Source organism: Pithys albifrons, chromosome 20 (assembly GCF_047495875.1).
Source record: "Pithys albifrons albifrons isolate INPA30051 chromosome 20, PitAlb_v1, whole genome shotgun sequence".
NCBI lineage: Eukaryota > Metazoa > Chordata > Aves > Passeriformes > Thamnophilidae > Pithys > Pithys albifrons.
In genome coordinates, this window is record NC_092477.1 from 1,600,525 (window position 1) to 1,607,707 (window position 7,183).

The following is a 7,183-nucleotide window of genomic DNA, read 5'->3' on the forward strand; positions in this document are numbered from 1 at the left end:
AGAGGCCAAACCCCAACAATTCCACAACTTACCATGCCCTGAAGCATGCCAAGGTCCCAGGGTCACCAGCTGTGACTGGAGTTGGAGGCTGCAGCTCTCACCTCGGGGATACCTTAGCGAGCGAGAGACAAAGTCAGGTAACACTTATTAACATTCACATTCCAGCTCCTCCTCGCTACCTCCCAACTCACCTGAAAGGCTCCTCTTGTTCCAGATGCTACTGAGCTCCCTAATACTTAGGGATTCCTCACAAGGTAAGCTGCAGACTGCCGAATGCCATCGGAGCCCTCACTGATGTGTGGCTGCGCCCCTGCCAGTGGACAGAATGGTGCTGCAAACAAAACACAGATGCTGAGGCACATATACCCTAACCCTAACCCCTAACCCCTTACTGCCACATAAGTGCCTAGGGCTTCTTTACCTTGACCTCTAATTGGACAGAACTTCACCACATTGAGCAGACGCTTGTAGGTTTGTGTACCACCTGTAAAAAAAAATTCACAAGAGATGTGCATAGTTTGATCAAATAGACAACACCCTAAAAATAACAATGAATTCAGACTAGGAGTAGAATTCTCACCCTGTCGGTCTCCCCTTTGGTACCGGGAGTCCACACCAGAGATTGCATCCCAGCTGGAAACTAAAAAACAAGACACCACAAGATAAGGGACTCCTATAGACAAAAGATTTCATCCAATTCATAGTACTGACTGACCTTCTTCCTAGGCTGCTACAGCTTCTCTTGTTCTGGGGTACTTTCTTGTCCGTGTGCCAGCAAAAAAACCCAACCACAGACTGCAATAAGGTGGATAACAACACATCTTCAAGGCCCTGCTATGCAAGTCCCATCAGCTCCACAAAACTCAGATGTAAGGACTGCACACAATTTCAGGATAGCTGCCCCATCTGGTATGACTGTACAGCCATTGCCTCAACAGGCTAAGGTACTCCACGTGTTAACATTACACTCTGAGCAATATTCTACCTCCCCACCCACCTACGGAGCAGGGCAGAGCAGCTCCAGGCTGAGCACAGACAGACACCTCGTACCTGTGAGAACACCAAGCGTGCGACACCATTGTGAGACAAACCTGTCACCGAAAATAATCGACCCTACTGACAGAAAACACAGAGAAGACAAAGGACGTGACACAGACCAGAACTGCTCTGCCCTGTATACCAGACCCCAATGACAAAATGCAAGACAAGTTCCCTTGATATGCTCTAAGGACCTGTTATGGCATATGCACTTTACTAGACCACCTTGAAAAATCCCTCATGGCAAAGCACAAACTTGGACCCGACTTGCATCCCTTCACTTATCTTTCCCAGAGCTGGGGATGTGAATCCATTATTGACACAAGGGAAGAGTGTCTGGACTGGCTCAGAGGTTCCTGTGGTCTCCAGGTTCCTGTCTTATTTAACTGCAAAAAAAGCCCCAAACAATAAAATGAACGACTTCAGCAGCACATAGGCCAAATTCAAACAATTCCACTACTTATCATCCCTGAGGTGTGCAAAGCTCCTCTCCTGTGGCTTCACCCACCCTCCCCTGCCATGATGAGCAGCCCCAGGTTTGAGCAGTGAGAATAACGAGGGCTTGGAGCAGCCCCAGGTGTGAGCAGTGAGGATAACGAGGGCTCGGATCATCCCGGCACCGAAACACCTCTGAAAAGGACGCATTTCTCCGAACCTCAACAAAGGGAATTTTGCAAGTTATTTTTACTTTTTATTCATTCCTTAGGTCAATTCCTCGTCCCTCCCTCCTCTCCCCGCATCACCCACCTCGGGGCGGCTTCACGGGCTGCGGTTCCGCCCATCCCTCGGGAGCTGCCAGGGGTGCCGGAGCCGTGGGAATTGGGATTTTTGCGGTAATATCGGTGGGCTTTGGCTGCGATGGAGGCTCACAGCTGGGTCTGTTCTGACTGGCAGACCCACTGCAGCCCCGTGTCGCACCTGTGAGGCTCAATCCTGTCCCCCTTGAGCGCCCCACAGCCTGCACGTCCCTCTGCAAGGTCCTGCTGGAAGCTGCGGGGGCAGGAGGGAGCCCGTGGCAGCACCGGGGGGGTCTCTCGGGGAACAGGGGTGTGCCCACCCCAACCCCCAGCGCTTCCCCTGGCCCTCCCCGGCCCCGGTCCAGCCTGGAGATGTTCAGTCACGTCCAGCCCATCCCAGGCACAGGCACCAGCACCGGCACCGAGAGCCCGATCCAGAAGTGCTGTGTGGGTTTCCTCAGGATTTCATTTAGGGAATCCTGTCTCAGGGAAAGGAGCGATGTTGACACTGATGTGCCATGGAGGGTTTTCGGTGGATGTGATAAATCACCGATGCAGCGGAGAGAGAAGAGCTCCTAGGAGTAGGGCTCGAAGAGCAAGGGCAAGTGCTCCCGAGAAACCAACTCCTTAGAAGCTAAGGGAAGGCTCCGCCCGCTCCCAACCCGGCGACGATCCCCCGAAGGAAGAGGTCAGCACAAGTCAGGAGTCAACGCAGAGAAGCACAGTTTATTGGAACGCACCGACTTATATAGCAGAGCATGGAACTTTCTAGAACATGGGTGGAGTTAGGGGTGGAGATAGGGAGGAGCGAGGCATAGGATTGGTGGTCATGCAAATGAAGGGGAGGAACAAAGGAAGAACCAATCAGGGGACATAACCTTATATGGAAAATGGTGCACTGCAGCAACTGGGGACCAATCAGGGAAGGCTTGGCGGGAAAATGCCCTAAGGGTTTGTGGGGAGAAGAAACTTGGATAGGGATGACTAAGGGAAAAAAGACGAGGGTAGCCATCTTAGGGTGTATAACAATTAAACTGGAGAAATGTCCAAATAGCTTCTTCCCGGTTCCTGCACTTCGGCGTCTTCATCAACCCATCTTTTATAATATTTCTGCCATTTAATAAAGTCCTCATCTATTAACTGTCCTCCAACATCTGCCTCTTTTTTGTTTTGTTGTTGCTGAACAATGAAGGCTTGAGGGGATGAAGACGCTCTGCAGGAACGAGAACACTAAAGAAAACAAGGGATAACGCATACAAACGTAAATACAACAGTCAAAATTATAACAGCACCGATAATTATACTCTTGATCGTTTGCGACAGTCCTTTAAAAGGAAGCCAACTAAATAGATCATCGAAACTAAAACCTTTTTCTTCCTTAAGCTGTTGAACCATTGACCTTAATTGTGATATATGAGAATGAACAGAACGAGAATTATCCGAAAAATTCATACAACACAATCCCTCGAATTCTTGACATCCATGACCGTTAGCTAATAAAAGAAAGTCGATTGCCGCTCGATTTTGGAGCAAGGCTTTCTTATTCATTTGAGTGTCCTCTAATAATTCTTCTAAGGCTTCACTGGTGGCATTGGCCTCTTTTGCCAGCCAGCAGCCCATCTTGGTAAGTAGGTCTAGGGCATGTTTGGTCCCAATGGCTGGAAGGAAAATACTTCCAGCCAGGTTCTTCCCTGGGGACCAGAATTTCATATTAGAATCACAACCCTCTAAAAATTCATGCAATTGTCCCACCTTTTGAAGGGGGTGCTCGTCTACCGATCTTTTGTGCACGTGTGTAGGTAATTCGGAAAGCGCCACTGTTTCTTTGATTTGAGTATCGTTTTGAGTGATGAACTTTGCCGGATTATATAAAGTGAGCCTGCCAATGGTGCATGGTCCACCTATTGGCAGAGGTGGTACCACCTTCCACACTCTCTTTCCGCAAAGGAGAAAGAGGCCCTTATTTAACTTGGAAGGGGTCGGCAAAGAGGGCATTGTGAAAGAAGTCTCCCTCTCACACCAGAAGCTAAGGTTGGAATAAGCTCCTGGTGAGGTGACATTCAAATATGGTTTATTACAAACTTTTTGTGGTTTGAAATAAAATCACCAAGGTGACCGTAGGGTGCCTAAAATTTCCAATTCTTCTTGTCTATCCTCTTGGGCAATCTCAAACTGTCTCCACTGTGCTGGCGATTCCGGAATCCCCACCAAACAAGTCTTGAACGGGTTTGATGGGTCCGTTGTCGACAGACAAATGGAGTCAGTCTTCAAGGCCTTAGTTAACTCAATCCAGATATTATCTGATGCCGCTAGTGCCCATGTAGGCACCACGGGATTTTGGATAGCTCTAGCTGTGGGTGTTAATATCTTAACCGAGAAAGCTTGCTGTGATACAGTAGTCATTTTTTCACGCAAGGACTGTTTAACCTGTCCTTTTGTTATCATACTACCATACATTATAATCATCCAAACAATGTAGACAATCCCCAGTCGTCCTCTTTTCTGACGTTGCCCATCCCGCCAAGGTATCCTTTTGGTGAAATCTGATGCACCTTGACGGAATCCACCAGGGGCCAGAACCTGTAGAGACACATGCATGACCTCTGCCCCATGTCAATAATGGGACAGGGCCTTCCCACTCCCCGGTTGCAACATCTCGAAACCATACTTTCGCTTCACCCTTTTTTAGTTTTTCAACTCTAAAATGTCGTTCAATGGGGGAGCAGTCATCGTGTATCCTATTTAAAAAATTTAAAACATATAATGCTTTATTTAACCTTTCCTGAGGAGAGAGCCCTGCAGCCGAATCATTTTGTTTCTTTAACATGTTTTTAGTGTTAAATGAGCTCTCTCTATAATTGCTTGACCTTGGGGTGAGTGTGGAATTCCAGTAACATGTTTGACGCCCCATAGGGAAAAGAATTCCCTCACCGCAGAGGAAACGTAAGCTGGACCATTATCTGTTTTTATTTGTTTCGGGACGCCCATGATGAAAAAGGCTGAGGAAAAGTGTCGCTTGACATCTTTCCCTTTCTCCCCAGCATGGGCCGTGGCTACTAAAAGTCCCGAGCACGTGTCCACTGATACATGTACATATCGCAGGCGACCAAATTGTTGTACATGTGTTACATCTGATTGCCAAAGGTCGAGTGGGCTCAGTCCTCTTGGATTAACTCCTTCTTGAGGGACGGGCGTGACCTTTTGACAATCAGGGCAAGTGGACACGATGGTCCTGGCTTGGGTAACGGATGGGTTAAAATTTCTTCGTAGCGACTCCGCACTTTGATGGAAAAATTTGTGAGAAATTTGTGCCTGCTCAAACATGTTTGGAACTGGTGCCAAATTAATTATTATATCCGAATTAGTCGCTCTATCCGCTACCCTGTTACCCTCTACGATAGGTCCTGGTAAATCCGTATGTGATCTAACATGTTGGATGTGGAAAGGATGCTCCCTGCATTGAACAGCATCCAAGAGTTTACTAAACATCTGGAAGAGAACTTGATTAGAGATATCTTTGAGATAACTATTTTCTATTCGGGTTACCACTCCAACGACATAAGCAGAATCGGAAACAATGTTAAGAGGCTGTGGGAACAACTGAAAAGCGCTTAACACAGCAGAAAGTTCCACCAATTGAGAAGATCCAGAGACAATATGAACATCTGTCTTCCATCGTGACCCATCCATCCATGCTACAACAGCTCTCCCCGTCTTACTGAAACCGTCTGTAAAAACAGTTCGGGCACGGGGAATGGGTACATGGGAAAACATAAACTTAAGTCGAGGTTGTGAAACAGAAAGAAACTGCAAAAAAGAAATAGCAGGTAAATGATACGTAATTTTTCCAACAAAACCTGTCATAACTGTCTGAAAATCAAAAATATGAGCATCAAAATATTGCAATTGAGGCTTCGTCAATGGTAAATAAAGAAAATCTGGATCTCTTCCAACCATTTCCCAGAATCTTAACCGTCCTTTGTGGCAGACCTTCGCCAACATTTCTGGGAAAGTTGTAATGGTTTTCTGAAATTGGAAACTAAGAAAAACCCATTCCCATAGTACAAAATCCTTTTTTACATCATCAATTTGTCCAATAACTGCATACGGTTGTCGTGGTCCTTTGAAAATTATTAACCCCGTCGGGACTCCAGGCCTCATCCTCCTCACTTGGCACGACGAAACACAATGATTTATGTCATCCAACACTCGTCGAGCCTCAGGAGTGAGAGTCCAAGGGGATGATAAATCAGAATCTCCTTTAAGACGATAGAAGTAGTCCCACGTAGCGCCATGGTGCAGTTTTCTGAGTTTTTTCTGGTGCCACCTCCAGACCAGATGACCTTAACGTATCTACTACCTCCTTGTGAGCCTTTTGCAATTTGATGTCATGGTCAGCCGCAATCAAAATGTCATCCATGTAGTGATACATTATGACCTCTGGAAATTTAGATCTTATCGGTTTGAGAATATTAGATACTACCGATTGAGAGATAGTGGGACTGTTTTTCACACCCTGGGGGAGGACAGCCCAATGGTATCTTTTGGCGGGCTCCTCCGCATTCAAAGATGTTATAGTGAACGCAAACCTGAGGGCATCCTTTGGCTGTAAATAGATGTTGAAAAAACAATCCTTAATATCCATGATTATGAGGGGCCAGTTTTCTGGTAGCAGCGCCAGTGATGGTAACCCGGACTGCAATGGTCCCATTGGTTCAATCACATTATTTGCCTCACGCAAGTCATGGAGGAGTCGCCACTTCCCTGATGATTTTTGGATGGTAAAAATAGGGAAGTTCCATGGGCTGTCAGTGGGGACTAACCTGTTCTTTGCTAATTGTTCACTAATTAAATCGTGTAAATGCCGCAACTTATCTCCCCTTAAGGGCCACTGATTCACCCAGACCGGAGTATCTGTGGTCCAGGTGAGGGGAGGAGCTTGCGGTGCTCCAGTGGCCCCTATTACAAATTTGGAATTTTTAATGTTAGCCCCCACTGGGAGATGATGTCCCTTCCCCACAGGGCAACCGGAAGATTAAGGATAAATGGTCAGGTCGATGCTAACCGACCCTCGGGCCCTTCCACCAAGAGGGGTGAGGAGCTTTGTTCAGGAATTTGGACTCCACCAACCCCCCTGATATCAATCGAAGGTGAAAAGGTAGGCCCGTCTTCCAGCCAGTCCTTCTCTGCCACAATGGTCACATCTGCTCCGGTGTCCAGTAACCCTGAAATTTTTAGTTTTCGATCTTTATTAGGAAACGTAACCTGACATGTTATCATTGGCCTTTGCAAGGTTACCGCTTGGGTCCAAGCGACCTGAACCGCTCCTTCGGGCGGTAATGAAGTTGATATCGGTAGGAGCTGCACTACCACATCCTTTTCACAGATTTCAACCGGAACGAAGGTTG